The 17,290-nt window shown below is 38.5% G+C and overlaps 1 protein-coding gene and 1 pseudogene across 11 annotated transcripts in view; one reads left to right on the top strand and one right to left on the bottom strand.

Annotated features, from left to right (window-relative positions):
• The window catches only part of PPP1R9A (protein phosphatase 1 regulatory subunit 9A), a 320,283-nt gene that overhangs the window by 41,481 nt on the left and 261,512 nt on the right, over positions 1-17,290 (top strand). The gene's annotated exons all lie outside the window — the stretch shown is intronic.
• Positions 88-6,568, bottom strand: LOC128560219 (adaptin ear-binding coat-associated protein 1-like; annotated as a pseudogene).

Genomic DNA, 17,290 nt, shown 5'->3' with positions numbered 1-17,290 from the left:
TGATAAAATTCAATATTCTCCTGCACTGAGAGCAGGCAGGAGATAACTGATACCCTCTTGGCTGTACAAGTGACAACATAGGGGAGTGGTATTAACCAGCTTGAATGCAATGGAGAAGCTATGGAAAAGATTGTCCAGTCATTTTGGTTCTGGGGAGGGAAGGGGTTCCTGACTTCCCTCACACATTGGTGCCCTTAGGTCATTTTTATTCCTCAAGTCTGTCCTTAATGTCCTGCCAATGCTATTCAAAACTGGACCCAGTTGGATGGTTGTGGTGCCTGGTTTGGGACAGAGCTGGATGCAGGGCTAAAGTCTCCCCACAAGTCATTGCTTGCAGAAACTGGAGCTGGTGCTGATGTTGTGACAGGAGCAGGAGAATCCATATCTAAAAGGGTATCTGCATCACTACCTCCATGGTTGGATTTTGGAATGGGTGGTGGGGTGACATGATTGCTGATGGCAACCGAGGAGGACAGGGGGTGGGTGGGTATAGTGACTTTGCCTCCAGGTGGAGGTGGGAGTAAGCTTAATTCCCCCCACCCCCACTGTAGTCTTAGGCTTAGAAGCACCTCCTTTCTTGGTTGTAATGTTCCCAATACTCACCTTGATGGTCTGTCCTTCCTTGAACCCCAGATCCAACTTGGGAGGAGATCCATTTCTTGAGATTGTTTAGAAATCTCAGATTCCTGCTTTACCCACTTGAAGTGATCTTGCAAAGAGACATTAAAGGCATCTCCCCGGGGTGGCGCCTGATACACTATTTCAACTGATACACTTTAATACAATATTATGGTCTCCTAAGTATGACAAAACAGCAAGAGGATGTTTGTGAATTGGGCATAATTAGGAAGTGACTGCCGTGGCAGTTTTATGCCAATGTCATACAAACCAAAAAGATAAATTGGCAAGTTTTCAGTGAACTGAGGTGAGTACAATGAGTCAAGGTAAATTTTTAAACACCATCCCTAAAATACGTTCCTCCTCCTTCCCCACAAAACTTTTCATAAGCATTCAGACTTAATTATCCAGATAACCCCAGCTATGCTCATTGACCTAAAGAATCCCTGTCTTCTGAATGTGTCATGACAATAAGTCTCACCATCTTCTCTTAAGAAGGTGTAATGGATAGCGCAGCCAAGATGGTGACTGCCAGTAGGTGCTGTGTGTAAAGCCAGACATCAGCCTCAATTGGATTTCGCCCTGGGCCTCCGACCGCAGCTACAGGGCATCTCAATGGAAATTAGACCAACCTGATTGGATCACTTCAAAAGGAAAGGTTGCCTGTATCAAACTAGAGGATAGTTTCAGGGGAGCTCTTTGCTCAGGGACCAGTAGAACAATGTCCTGGTATTGCTGTGGAGACAGTGACAGATTCCAGCCGCTACTTTGTAATCCAGATCCAGGATGGTACTGGGCACAGTGCTTTCATCGGCATTGGCTTTGCAGATCAGGGAGATGCCTTTTTTTTTTTTTTTGTAGAGACAGAGTCTCACTTTATGGCCCTCGGTAGAGTGTCGTGGCCTCACACAGCTCACAGCAACCTCCAACTCCTGGGCTTAAGCGATTCTCTTGCCTCAGCCTCCCGAGTAGCTGGGACTACAGGCGCCCGCCACAACGCCCGGCTATTTTTTGGTTGCAGTTTGGCCGGGGCCGGGTTTGAACCCGCCACCCTCGGCATATGGGGCCGGCGCCCTACTCACTGAGCCACAGGCGCCGCCCCAACAGTTTTATACTTTTAAATATTCTCTTAGTAATCTGATTATTTGGCATGAGCAAAGCAATGTAAATAGAAATGAAAGAACTTGTTAACAAAGAGGTTTACATATGTGCTTATGTACAGAATTTATTTCTTGGATTTTATTTCATTAGTCCAAATACTGATTTTAATTTATTTTACTAAATCAGTGGCTTTTGTAGAATCCAGGAAACTTTTAGATTTCAGAAAGCTAATAGCTAACATAGTGCTAAGGATGTAAGACATTCTCTCTCTCTCTTTTTTTTTTCCTTTCTTTTGAGACAGGGTCTCACCATGTTTATCTAGCCAGGAGTGCAGTGGCACTGTCAGTCTCCTGCATAGCTCATACAGGTGTGAGCCACCACGCTTGGCTATTTTGTACTTTTAATTTTTTTTTGTTTTTTTAAAGAGATGAGTCTTAATATGTTGTACGGGCTGGTCTTAAACTTCTGGGCTTGAGTGATCCTTCCACTTTATCCTCCCTAAATGCTAGGGTATTAATTTATGTATGTGAGCCATTGTGCCTGACCAAAAGATTCTTATAAAGCTCAAAATTACACTTGAATATGAATTCATAGAATGTAAATGTTGATTAGAAAGATCTGCAGTGAAAAATAAGTTTAAGTACTTAGATAAGACACTATGGACAGGTAAAAGGAAATCTATGATAACAAATATGTAGAATGCTGGTATTTGGGCATTTTATTTTTTGGGGTCTGCAATTTATTTAGATATCATTACTTAAAGAAGTTAGAGAGATTTCTTTTTCATTCTCTGTAAAGAGAAACAGATATCAAAATGTGTTCTTTTTTTTTTTTTTTTTGTAGACACAGTCTCACTTTTTATGGCCCTCGGTAGAGGGCCGTGGCCTCACACAGCTCACAGCAACCTCCAACTCCTGGGCTTAAACGATTCTCTTGCCTCAGCCTTCCGAGTAGCTGGGACTATAGGCGCCCGCCACAACGCCTGGCTATTTTTTTGTTGCAGTTCGGCCGGGGCCGGGTTTGAACCCGCTACCCTCGGTATATGGGGCCGGCGCCTTACCGACTGAGCCACAGGCGCCACCCTCAAAATGTGTTCTTAAGTACCAATAAGTTTCCTCTGTCAGACTTGGGCTTATATAAGGCTTACATGTAGGGTAGGTTAATGAATGACAGGATATAATTTTGGGGTACAAGGTCAGACAATTAACTTTGCAAAATCATACTAGAAAAATTACTACATACTTCATTGCTGGATATCGCTATGGCCACTATATAAATACTCCCCTTGGGAAGCTATGCACTCATGCCATGTCTTAGTCCGCCCTTCAAAGCAATTTGGGGCTCTTTTTCAAGAGCTATCAGGTGTTGTCATTGTACCTTGGATGTCCTGAGTATTATCCAAATGTCTTCCTTTCAATATTTCCTTTATTTTCGGGTAAAGAAAAGTCATTGGGGGCCAAATCTGGTGAGTAGGGAGGGTGTTCCAATATAGTTATTTGTTTGCTGGCCAAAAACTCTCTCACAGACAGTGCCATATGAGCTGGTAGATGAGCCATACCTTTGCCATTCCAAGAGTTTCAGTTAAGATTTTTCTGTTTTTCTATTGATGTTTAGAGAGATGGTCTGCTATGCTTCTCATGGTCTGCCAGCAATTTTGACTCACAATCCACCATTTTTTATAATATTTTTGTCAGTTTTGTTCATTACCGGCTGCCCTGATCTCTTTTCACCAGTGACATCTTTTTGCCCCGCAGAAAAACGTTCACTCCCTTTGTACACTGTCATTTTCATCATGGCATTATTCCCATAAACTTGGACTAAAATGGCCCCGATTTCATTTCCATTCTTGCCAAGTTTAACAAGAAATTTAATGTTTGTTCATTGCTCTGATTCAAGCTCCAGCATTCTCATGACATGCAGCAACAATATTGAATACCACTCAGCAAGACACTGTCACATGTTGACATGTTGACAGGATCACAGCTGTGCGACACTTACAAACCAAGGTTATAAAGTCATACTAAGTTGTTTGTACAGTACTTCCAACATAAGAACATGGTGGCAAGTTCATGAACTTAATTGTCATCCCTAGTAGTTGGATTCTTTCCCCTGGAGCACTTCTCTACCAAAAGAAGTTACATCTTCTGGCTAGTAAAGGGGCGTTTCAAAATGCTTCATGCTTCAAAATTACATGTTATCTGTTCCTAGTCAAAAGTTCTATTCTTTTAAGAGGTACCTTTTTTTTTTTTAAAGCAATAAGTCTTAAACGTTTTGGTGTCAAGACTCATTACCTAAACACCGAGGATCCCAAAACATTTTTGTGTAGGTGAATTATATCTATTTTACAGTGAAGAATAAATTAAATTTCTAAGGAAAGTGGCACGCTCTGCTGTTTGCCTCTGTTCACTTATCATTTATCTTCAGTAATTTATACTTTTTTTTTTTCCCTCAAAAACTTAAGAAGATAGAATGAGTGAGGTTTCTACCTGTCATTGATGGATGTATGACTTTTTATTTTTTATTTTGTTTAGTGCAGTACAGAGAGCTGGGTTTCCTAGCTGGGGACAGTGACTACATCAACTCTTTTCTTATGATCATTTCTTATGATCAATTCTGTTTCTGGGATCTGTTTTGATGCTTTATTTGTCTTACTCCTATATGAATCACAAACTCATTTTGTCAATTTCTATAGGCTTATAAGCTTTAACATCATATAATGTAAGTTTTCTCATCTTTTTCTTTGTTAAGAGTGGCTCAGCTCTTTTTAGGCCTTTGTTCTGTATAATGTAGAATCAGCCTGTGAAATTGCTCAAAAAATCTTGTTTTGTTTTGTTTTTTCAGTTTGTTTATTAGAATTTCATTGAATTCTAGGTTAAGTTTGAGAGAATTTTAGTTATAAAAGTTATATGGGTGGTGCCTGTGACTCAGTCAGTAGGGCACCCGCCCCATATACTGAGGTTGGCGGGTTTGAACCTGACCTTGGCCAAATTGCAAGAAAAAAAAGCCGGGCGTTGTGGCGGGTGCTTGTGGTCCCAGCTACACGGAAGGCTGAGGCGAGAGAATTGCCTTGAGCCAAGGAGTTGGAGGTTGCTGTGAGTGGTGATGCCATAGCACTCTACTAAGGGCGATAAAGTGAGACTCTGTCTCTTTTTTTTTTTTTTTTTTTGTAGAGACAGAGTCTCACTTTATGGCCCTCGGTAGAGTGCCGTGGCCTCACGCAGCTCACAGTAACCTCCAACTCCTGGGCTTAAGCGATTCTCTTGCCTCAGCCTCCCGAGTAGCCGGGACTACAGGCGCCCGCCACAACGCCCGGCTATTTTTTGGTTGCAGTTTGGCCGGGGCCGGGTTTGAACCCGCCACCTTTGGTATATGGGGCCGGCGCCTTACCCGCTGAGCCACAGGCGCCGCCCGAGACTCTGTCTCTTAAAAAAAAAAAAAAAAAAAAAGTTACGTAAGTTATTGTCTAACTTTTGGTCAAAAAAATTTTTTTTGTTACTATTGTAAGTGGTATCTTTCTTGAATTGATTTGAAAGGCAATTACTTTTTAATATTGTCCTTAAACCTTCTTAGACATTTTGAATTATTGTTAATTTTTAAAATTTACCTGCAAATTATTTGAGATTTTCTAAATAGATTATTATACAATATTGCAATGATGGTAGTTTATTTCTTGTTTAGAAAAGTAAAAACCTATATATCTTTGTCTGTTTTTTTTCTTGTTTTACTAAGCCTCCCTTAAAATATTGACCAAATATGAAGGAAGAGGATATTTTTGTCTTGTTTCTGATTAAAAAATTGTTTTTAATTTCAATGGAAATTATTTTAGTATTTTATTATTAAATATGGCATTTGGTATAGTTTTTTGGTAGATATTCTTTACCAGATTAAGGAAGTTCTTTTCAATAGTCATCTATTTATGCGGGGCACGGTGGGTAACGTCTATAATCCTAGCACCCTGGGAGACTGAGGTAGGTCGATTGCCTGAGCTCACCAGTTTGAGACCAGCCTGAGCAAGAGCTATCACTATCTGATTCCTATTATTCAGAAGAAAACAGAAGTAATATAAATAGCAAGGTAAATTTTGTGTACAAATTTTACGTCTTAAAATGCATGTCAAAGTGTAGTGATTTTGTAATATCTATTGCTTTGTTTTATCCACACTCCTGTACTCTTCTTGTGGCACAGATAATCAAGAATGACCTGAGGAAATTCAGAATCTTTTATTATTATAAAATTGGCCCAAATTAGTTATCCTTTTTCTTTTGATTCCCACAGGACAGTGCTTTCTTTTTTTGCTCTAATTGCTATTCTAAAAAAAATCTGAACTTGACTTATGTTAATTTTCTTGCATTTCCTTAACTTCTGGGCACTGAATTTGCTCATGAAATGGGTATAGCTATTCTCAGTACTTTCTCATTTGTTGTTCCTTGTAGAATTTAAATAATCAGTGCTTAAATGAGGTAGAAGTTGGGATTTTATCTTTTGTGCGTATTCTTAGTTCTGACATTGTGTTAACCTGTACAACTGTCATCAAATTCTACCAGTAAGCTTGTCCAACTCTCTGGATTGTTTGAGTTGGGGAAGTTGAGATGTTCTATGCCTCTGTTATAGAATGGGAGTCCCTTTCTGGGTTTCTGTGTTTGGTTACCTGCCCTCGTGGTACCTGTGCTGTGTTAGCTGGGATCTCCCTATCTGCGATCAGGCCTGCATCTCTGCTTGCCAGCTTGTACCTGTGATGGTGTTGCTTGATGCTGTGTGCTCCAGGTACTGCAGCCCCCAGGTTGGTTGGAGTCTTTCCATCAGTGAATGGTGGCTGGATAAAACCCCAACCATTCACTTCACTACGCATGTCTATTTTCCTGAGACAGCTCATTTTGTTGGTAGCTGAGCCCCCTGTTCTAAAGTTCTGGTGGGCATTTCAGAAAGGACACAGCTTTCAAGAGAAAATTAGTAAATTAAGGACCTTTTTTTTTCGAAAACACATTGAATGTTACTATTCTTTGCCTAGTTTATTTCGAAACAAAAATGTAACTATGCTTTAACAAGCTGTGGTATGTGTATACCATGGAATACTATTCAGCCATTAAAAGAAATGGAGACTTTACATCCTTCGTATTAACCTGGATGGAAGTGGAAGACATTATTCTTAGTAAAGCATCACAAGAATGGAGAAGCATGAATCCTATGTACTCAATCTTGATATGAGGACAATTAATGACAATTAAGGTTATGGGGGGGGGAAGCAGAAAGAGGGATGGAGGGAGGGGGGTGGGGCCTTAGTGTGTGTCACACTTTATGGGGGCAAGACATGATTGCAAGAGGACTTTACCTAACAATTGTAATCAGTGTAACTGGCTTATTGTACCCTCAATGAATCCCCAACAATAAAAAAAAAAAAAAAAAAGAAAAAAAAAATGTAACTGTGCTATAAAAGTAGAATTTTAGATTTTTATATTCTATGCAAAGATTGATTTCTTAATTTTATTTTCCATTTCATACATGTATTATTCTATTTAATTTAACTAAAATAGATTATTTTCCTGCAGTACTGAAATACTTCTGTATTGATTTCTTTAATTTTCTGGTTGCTACATGATGATTTAATTTTTATAAATTGGCAGAAGTTGCACTGTAGTATGATGGGATAAAATTTAACAATAGGAAATTTTTTTTTTTTTTTTTTGGAATCTTCAACCAAGGAAAAGTGTTTTTTTTTTTTGTTTTTTTTATTTTTTTTATTTTTTTTTATTTTTTTATTTTTTTATTAAATCATAACTGTATACAATGATATGATTATGGGGCATCATACACTCACTTCATAAACCATTTGACACATTTTTATCACAGTGGTTAACATAGCCTTTCCGGCGTTATCTCAGTTACTGTGCCAAGGAAATTTTATAAATTAATGCAGCAGTGGCAAAAAAGTGTTTTCTGGACTATTCATTTTTATTCCTATTAGCTTTACTTTCAAGTTAAAGATAGATGGTAGCAGTAAATGCATTAGATTTCAATCCTCTAATAATTTCACTTAATTGGTACTTTGAAGTAATTTTTTCTTTCTTCTAAATTCCCATGCCACCCAGTCTATGAACTTTTACTTACAGTAAAATGTAGTATATATAGATTGTCAGCTCCCTGAAGGCAAATCTTATCTTTTTTTATTCCACAATCCTGGGGTCAGTGCTTACTCACAGTGCATAGTCACCATCAATTAATATTTTGACTAAAAATCATTTGGGTGAACTAGTATTAAGGTTTGGATTCAGAATTTTCATTTGGCAATATTTGTAAAAATGTAGGTGATTATAAGATACCTACTTCCTGAAGTTCTCTGTATTTGGGTGTATATGATCTTCTCTCCTTTCCTCAAATCAAATGTTAAAAAGTAGCCTCGGCGCCTGTGGCTCAAGTGGCTAAGGCACCAGCCACATACACCTCAGCTGGCAGGTTCAAATCCAGCCTGGCCGCCAAACAACAATGACGGCTGCAACCAAAAAATAGCAGGTGTCGTGGTGGGTGCCTGTAGTCCCAGCTACTTGGGAGGCGGAGGCAGGAGAATCACTTGGGAGTTGGAGGTTGCTGTGAGTTGTGATGTCACGGCACTCTACCCAGGGCGACAGCTTGAGGCTCTGTCTCAAAAAAAAAAAAAAAAAAGCAAATTGGTTTCTACTATGTTGAACTGTCTTTAGAAATTTAATTATCATTATACACTTTATTCTTTTAGCATATATGGGAACTAAGGATTGGCAGAATTTTACATCTTATTTTGGAACAAGTTAAATTTGGTTCTTTGTATCCTTTTTAAAAACTATGCTATGGTGAATTTATCTGTTAATAAGTACAATAATGTGCTTATTCTTGGCACTGAATTGACAGTTGAAGGGGAGACACAGTTTCCTCCTCGAGCATAAAGCCATAGGACTGTATGGACTTCGGTCTAGCTGTTCAGTTACCATATTTGACGGGAACTCAAAAAATTCCTTATCTCTTAGAAATTTTTGTGTTTGTGAATTTAACCCTGTCAATAGTATTGACAGCATTCTTGGAAGTATGTCTCTCTTTTTTTTTTTTTGAAACAGAGTCTCACTTTGTTGCCCTCAGTAGAATGCTGTGGTGGTACAGCTCGCAGCAACCTCCAGCTCTTGGGCTAGGGTGATTCTCTTGCCTCAACCTCCCGAGTACCTAGGACTACAGGCGCCCGCCACAGCGCCCGGCTATTTTTCTTGCAGTTGCCACTGCTGTTTTAGCTGGCCGGGGCAGAGTTCGAACCTGTCACCCTTGGTATATGGGGCCGGCACCCTACCCACTGAGCCATAGGCGCCGCCTGGAAGTATGTGTCTTAAGAGAGGTAGAATTTTGAAAATAAGTGAGTTTGCTAGTTAGGCAGAAAAGGATGTTCTTGGGGGAGTAATGATGAAAGGATGAAAGCCCGAATTTGAGGAGGAGAGTGAGCAGGAGTGTGATGAGATTGGCAGGTGTGTCTAGAGCTGGGTTCTAAAGCTTAGGTAAAGCAGAAGGGGGACTTGTGTTTTTTCTTTCTTTTTCTTGCAAGCATGAAACAAAGTTTATTGAGGAAGAGCAAAAGGAAGGTAGGTTTATACAGCAAGGTAATTTGCTATAGGCCACAAATGGGCCCTCATTATCATGACAGAGAAAAGGCTCTGGTAAAGGTTAGGGGTTCAGTTTTATTCTGTTCAGGTTGGGCCCTCTTGGTGGGTCGGATGGTACCATGGAACCACTTGATGGATAGTTAATGACGCGATATCAGGTCTAAGTCAAATCCTATTGTGCCTGAGCTGCCAAGCCAGGGTGTTCCTCATTTCCCCAGGGATGGCAGCTAGTTGCTCCATAGGATTAAGGTGGGGCAGCACTAAGACCAGGCTGCCCTTGTCCTTTTTTTCAGGTGGGGCCAATTGTTCCAGTCCCTCAGAGGCCCCTTGGTACCTGCCTAACATTTCCCCACTTGCTCTTCTAGTGGCCCAGATCACTGGATGGAGTGTCAACTCATCTGGTTGCTTCCTGCTCAGAGGTGGGGAGATGATCCCTCTTAGGGTGGCCTCTTACAGGTTCTCTAGTGCTCTCTAGGGGACTTCAGCACATGTCCTCAGTAGATGGTTGTAGTTGCATGTGTGAGGAGGATGTAGGTGCTGGGACTGGTAGAGAACATAGGACCACTTGTAATTTGATGGCCTCTAGGCAGGCTGAAGTAAATTTGGTTAGAAAATTTATGAGGACTGGACCCATTATTAAAACTCCCAGGATGCAAATTCATGAGATGACCAAAAAAGATTACCAAGGACAACCACTAGGGCCTAGAGATCTTGCCTCACACCTAGAGATTGGAAGCAAAATCTAGGATGGCGCTGATGTTGTCCTGAACCTGTCTGGACTTAACAAAAGTAGTGGACGGACATAACAGTAGGTCCGGTTGAGCTTCAGGGTATGTGTAGTTCTGTTTGCCAGGGCAAAAGGTGTCTCACCCACAGGGAAACAGTCACTTCCCTGAAGGAGCCATACTAGGAGAAGTCTGCTGGAACAGGTACCAGAGATCCTCCAAGGAGAGTGTCTCCCGTATCAGAGTCCTGGTATTTTGGCCCATTTTCCTTTCCTTTTTCAAAAGAGGTCCAACTGCAAGAATGGGGGCTGGTGGTGGTGATTTAGAATTTTGTGTGGCAGCCACTGTTTTTCTCTTCCAGCTTATAAGGGGCCAGCCTAGGCAGAATTTTTTGAGTCAGGGCACCAAAATGTTGGGGTTGAGGCAGTTGGCTGCATTTTCAGTTCTTGGTGTGCTCATGGCCAAAGAATGACCAGACCCACCACATTCAAGGCAAGCGTGAAACAAAAGTTATCAAGGAAGAGAAAGGTAGGTTGACAGCAAATGCAAGGTGTGTTTACAGAGTAAGATATGTTTTCCACAGACGAGGAAGGGTCCCCCCTGTCATGATGAAGAAAACCTCTGTGTTTTTCTCTGATGTTGGTATTGGTTTAGCCTTTGAGTCTACTCTGTTATTTCAGGTTGGAATGCCATTCATTCTTTCTCTTTTTTCCTAATATAAATTTGCTGTATTAGTAACACTACTTTTTCTTTAGTTCCATTTCTAAAAAATACTGTTGCCTTTGAAATTATCTGTATGGAATGTGGGAGCACACTTAATCCTTTAACAAAAGGAAGAATCTGGATTATTATTTTTTATGTTGCTTTCAAGGAGCCCTACAGTGACTAGCTTTGACACAGCGGAAAATTGGTACCTAGGGTCTCATAATTAGCCCACTTTACACTTCTCTTTCAGGAACAACAACAGGACTAGTGGGAAGTAAGCAATACTAAGTCAAGTAATTTTAATTTCTTTTCTACCTTTGGCTAACTAACTTCTTTTCTAACTGGCTAACTAGAGAAAGCACCTATATATTTGATAAATCTTCTATTGTGATTTCTGAGTAGACATTTTATTTTATTTTAAAATTCTTAATTTTTTTAGAGACAGAGTCTTGCTCTGTCACCCAGGTTGGAGTACAGTGGTCTACTCATAGCTCATTGTAACTTTGAGCTCCTAGGCTCAAGCAATCCTCCCACCTCAGCCTCCCTGGTGGCTGGGACTACAGGTACATGCCATAGGTACCATGCTTAGCTCATTTATTTTTTATACTGGGGGAGACAGGATCTCACTTTGTTGCCCAGACTGAAATGCCCTGGCTTCATTACAGCTCACTGCAACCTCCAGCTCCCTGGGTCAGGTGATCTACTGATTCAGTGTTCTGAGGAGTTAGGACTACAGAAACACACCACCATGCCAGGCTAAAAATCTTTTTAACTTTTTCTTGGAGATGGATTCTTACTGTGTGCCCAGGCTGGTTTTAAATTCCTGAGCTTAAGTGATCCTCCCACCTCAGCCTCCCAAAGTGAGTGAGCCACTGTGCCCAGCCCAGAATAGAAATTTTATAAGCAACTAATAGAATATTTGTTTTTAGATTAGAAAGTGACTTAGTGGGTAAGGTATTGGTGTTAGACCCTTATTCTTTATTAATCAGTCCCAAAGGTGAATTATAAGTGCCCATTGAAGGCTAGACAGAATATGTGTTTTGTATGTAAAAAGCCTAAGATGTGTGTGTTTGGTCTCAGTAGATGCAGAATTTGCCAAGAACACAGTAAAACTAGCTAACTTTTGTGAATGATGTGTTGTGAGGAGTTTAAGTATGTGGCTGGTTCCTGATGTCCAGACTATTGTTCCTAAATGTTACCTCCCTAAACAAAACCTTCTCTATTCTACAGAATAAATTAGCTTCTCTGACACTATTCTATTACTTTTTTTATTTCCACAGTAGAACATATCGTTACCTAATGTTTCCCTCTTCATTTACTTTTCTCCTTTTAGAACTTACATTTCAAGATTATTAGTAGTACCACGTCTTTCTCATTCACCTGTTGATCAGTGCCTGGCATATAGCAGGTGCACAGGAATCTTTGCCAAGTGAATGCTGACATTTTCTTGCTCAAATTTTTTTTTTTTAACTTATTTTGGGAATAAATAATAGGTAAGCCCTAAAACATGAATGAATGTTTATATCAAGTCAGGGCTCTAAGGTAAATATAATTTCATCAGCAATGTTAAATTAAGCTTTGAGATTATAAATTTTATTTTCATTCATAAAAATTGAAACCTGGCTGAAATCCCAGATTATATGAACAATTTCTTTTTTAAGTTGACATTGCTATTTTGAAAGAAAAGAGATACTTTCTGTATCACTGTCCACATTTCCCTCAAGGATTTTACAACAGGGTGGTTTAAAATACCAAAGATGAATATAGTCACATATTTTGCTGATTACAAATATGAGAGAAGAGTTAATAAATAACTACTAGAAAGTTAGTTACTAGCAATAGTTAGTGGACAACCCCTTGAAAGTAGGAAAAGAGTTTTCATTTATATCCAAACTAACTTGAGTGTTCTTTCATTATCACAGTCTAGATTTAGTTTGGATATAAATGAAAAAGCGCAAAGTGTTTCAAGATTACTATTTCAGGGGCGGCGCCTGTGTCTCAGTGAGTAGGGCGCCGGCCCAATATGCCGAGGGTGGCGGGTTCAAACCCAGCCCCGGCCAAACTGCAACAACAACAACAACAACAACAAAAATAGCCGGGCGTTATGGCAGGTGCCTGTAGTCTCAGCTGCTTGGGAGGCTGAGGCAAGAGAATCGCGTAAGCCCAAGAGTTAGAGGTTGCTGTGAGCCGTGTGATGCCACGGCACTCTACCCGAGGGCGGTACAGTGAGACTCTGTCTCTACAAAAAAAAAAAAAAAAAAAAGATTACTATTTCATTTCATTTGTGGGAAGAGTCATTTCAGTGTTTAGTAACCACTTATAGTTAGAAGAGTCTGTGTATTAGGGTTTTATAAAAGAAGTATTACTTTCAAAACCTGTCATTTGCTTTTTTGAATGTAATATATTTGTTACTCCTGAGTATAGTGGTGTGGGCAGAAAATTATCCAGATAAGTATTTTGATTTAAAAAATTATATGAAATGTGTTAGTGTGATAAGGTCAAACACATAGTGTTGTCTTTGGCTTCTAAGTTCATTTGATAAAACACATTATTTTTGTTATAAGTCTTTCCACTTTTCATAATTTAAGGTTTTTAAAAATGATCTCACATTTGCAAATGTAACCACCTTAAATCGTTTAATACTGTTTACAAATTTAATATATTTGATTTTGAAGTACTTTTCTGAGAACTGAAATAATTCTTATACGTCTCATAAATTAAACTTTGTGAATTGGTGACTATAATGTTCTGTTAAACACGTCAACACTACACAGAACTAGTAGGATTTCTATTTATAATCATGGAGTCTAAGTCAATTATTTGATTTTAATTTTAATTGAAATTATGAGGAATTATTGTCACTCCAATAGATCATACCCTTTTATAAGTTACAAATACTTAAAATATGGGCAAGGCATGGTGGCTCATGCCTATAATCCCAATACTTTGGGGGGCTGAGATGGGAGAATTGCTTGAGCCTAGGAGTTTGAGGTTAAGGGTTATCGGGAGTTATGGTTGGACCACTGCAATGCAGCCTGTGTGACAGAGTGAGACCCTCTATCTACAGAAAAAACCTGTGATTGATTTTATCAGAAAATATTAATGATAGTGAATTTGGTTTTTAAAAATATTTTTCTATTTAATTATAAACCTCTTCAGGATAATATCATCCCAAGCAATTTTCTCAACTATTTGAGACTGGAGTGAGGCATTTGAGCAAAATGCTCATCAGATTCTTGTTAGTGCATTTCCTAGATACATCGAGCTGTATTTATAGATAACAAGGATGTTATAAGTTAGTTGCTTCTTCACCATGTAGCCCAGTCCCTGTAATACCCTTGTGTAGAGTGTTGTCTATAGTACTCAATCAGATTTTGCATTTCTTTGGGTTTTAAGATAATTATCTTTTCATTAAGCTTTAAAGATCTTTGAACTTGATAGACTTCTCTAACATTTTTTTCCGTGTTCTTTCTATCTGACAGGAGCACAGAAGTCTTACTGATATTAAAAATATCTGATTGAATTCTGGCATTCTCTCCAGGCTTTACTCAGCCATAGCTTCCAACGTCATTGTACTGATACTAAGTAAAAATGATCGGTCAACTCTGTTAGTCCTTTGACCCTTCTTCCAGGTTTGTGTATATTCGCTGTAGTAAGGGAAGAAAAAAGAGCTCCCCTAAAAGGTACATGGGCACTGAATCTTAGGGGGCCTTTTAAAATGATAGCCATTGTTACTTTCGGTTTGGGTTAAAATAAAATGAAGAGAGAACTTCTGAAACCATTTTTGAAAGTAGGGTAGACAAAGGAAGTAAATGCCTTCACTTTGCCAGCTGTTTTGCATACAGTATTTAAATTTAAATTGGCTTCATTCTTAACCACAAAATTGCCATGTAAATATATTAACCCTTCATAATGTTTATTTACAGATTAAGAGATAGTCAGTAAGTGAAATGAACAACTTGCCAAGATCATAAATCTATTAACTGATGAGCAGAATTTGAATCTAGATCTGTTTTTAATTTTTTTGGGTTCAACTTCCTTTTTCTGCCTTATTGGAAGATACTTAGGTGAAAATAAAGTGAAGATTGTATTCATTTAAAAAACATTTCCTGTGTGCTAATGTGTTTCCTTGCACTTAGTACCTTTTCCTGCACATGCATTTAATCAAAAAGCAAAGTTTCCGTGTGCTTTCTAAATTGTCCCTGTTTTTTTTTTTTTTTTTTTTTTTTTTAAATAGACACAGGTTGACAGAGTCTCATTCTCTTGCCTGGCTTGGAATGCCCCAAAATAGCTCACTATAGCCGCAAACTACTAGGCTTCAAACAATCCTCCTGAAAAGCTGGGACTTTAGGCATGGACAACTATACCCAGCTCGTTTTGTTTATTTTTTGTAGAGATGGGTGTTCACTATGTTGCCCAGGCTGGCTTCAAACTCTTGAGCTCAAGCAATTCTCCTGTGCTCGCCTCCAGCAGTGCTGAGATTATAGGCGTGATCCCCCCCCATGCCCGGCCATCTCTGTTGATTTTGTAGACTCATTTGTTGGCAAGGAAAAATGCATGGTCTGTAGAGCTGGAATCCATTCGCAAGTTTCTGTTTCTCTATGATAAATTAATTTCAGCAGGTAGAGGAGAAAGTTGAGGAATGATATATATTTAGTCTGGAAAGGAAAATCCTAAGTACACTGACTTCCTAACTTTAATTTATTCTCTACTTCCTCTGCTTCATAAGAAAACAAACCTGCTCCGTAGAAAAACAAAGTGGGTCAATAAAGTGACAGATTTGCCCTGAACAGGGAAATTTGAACCTTATGAGGAATAGTTCATATTTTTCAGATAACTATGACATCTTTTGATTATATCAAATGTTTCGTGCTTTTCAAAATGGTAGCATGACTAATAATAGTAGTATATTAGTCTAATAACTTAAGGGAGTTGGATAGGTAGACCAGGTATTAGTCCTGTTTCATTAATAAGTAAATAAAAAATGGATAGCTTGCAGGGCACAGGGCTCATGCTTGTAATCTCAGCTTCTGGGGGGCCGAGGCTGGACGATCTCTTGAATCTAGCAGTTTGAGGCTGCCTGCGAGCTATGATTGTGCCACTGCCCTCCAGTCTGTTGCATGAGAGAGGGAGATGCTATCTGTAAAAACAAACAAACAAAATGATAAAGGATAGCTTGAGTTACTTGCACTGGACTAATTCAGAGTCAACAATCTACAATCTTTAAAAAACTGTGAGCTTCTTTATAAATATACAGTTAGGTAAACTGAGGAGTTTTAGCTGGTCATCTTTATAAGAAATGGAAGCATCTCTGAAGTTAAGGTTATTTGTAGAAATGACTGACGCCCCTTTGCAAAAACTATTTTGAAATATTTGTACTCACTGCAGTAGCAAATAATGCTAAATTAGGATACAAATATCCTTTTAGGCAGCAAATTAGTATTTAAAGTGTGAGTTAAAGTATTTGGAAAATGTTTGCCCTTAGCCCTTTAACACACTCTTGTTCTGTGATTTGAGTATCAATCATACAACAGATTTGTATTGGTACAGCCAATGTATTTGAGCAGAGCCCAAGTGTTGGTATGACAGAGGATAATTTCCCTATTTTATGAATATTGTTGATTATTACAGAATATTTGGATGCTTATATTAAATGCCTAATATGTATCTTATGGGAAATGTATTATATCTACTTTTTGGATCTTTATTATGTTTTGAAATGGAAACTTACTTTAGATACAAATTTCTTGGGATTCACTGCACATCAATCAGCTAATCTGCTAGTCTTAATTTAAATCTTATCAATCATTAGGAGTGGCAGAACTCATTCTCCTAGACTATTTTTTGTGCAGGTTACCCTAAATATAGGTCCTTTATACAGAATGAGGTTTTAAAAAAAATACTGGTTTATATCTTATTCATTATTAGATTTGCTCATGCTTATTTCTATGAAGTTTACTGACTCTAAGTTTTATAAAGCTCATATATCTGCTACTGCTAAAATATCTATTATTAATTAATCTCATTAAGTATCTGTGGTCAACTCTGGTGCCTTACTTCTTAGAGTTTTAGAGAACCTGCTGATAAAACAAGTTCTTAGATATTATTATTTTGGGCTATCAGTTGAAATCTGTGGGTTTTTAAAAAACAAACACAAAAATCCCCACTCAATACTCTTATAAATGTAATTTATTCAAAGGAGTTTTTCCCCTCATGTTGCAAGTTTATGACACATGACCCCAAACTGGATCTTTTTAATCTCTTCCTCATAAGAAAACCTCACTTTTCTGTTTAAAGAAATGTAGAAGTTATTCCTTATAAGGAATAAAAATCTAGAGTTCTACTAATAAGCAGATGGCATTCAGTTTTTCATGTTGAAAAATTCAGGTAAGTTCCTAGCAAAATCACCTTGCATTAAAAATATAAAGAAATGATACACGTGGAATCTAAAAAATAAATATCCTGTAAATACAATGAATTCACTCTTGGGAGTCTGAATTACTACACTGTCATTGACTTTGAGCATTA

Source organism: Nycticebus coucang, chromosome 11 (genome assembly GCF_027406575.1).
Source record: "Nycticebus coucang isolate mNycCou1 chromosome 11, mNycCou1.pri, whole genome shotgun sequence".
In the NCBI taxonomy this organism is placed as follows: Eukaryota; Metazoa; Chordata; class Mammalia; order Primates; family Lorisidae; genus Nycticebus; species Nycticebus coucang.
The sequence above is the reverse complement of the archived record's forward strand: the minus strand, read 5'-3'. Positions and strand labels throughout refer to the sequence as shown.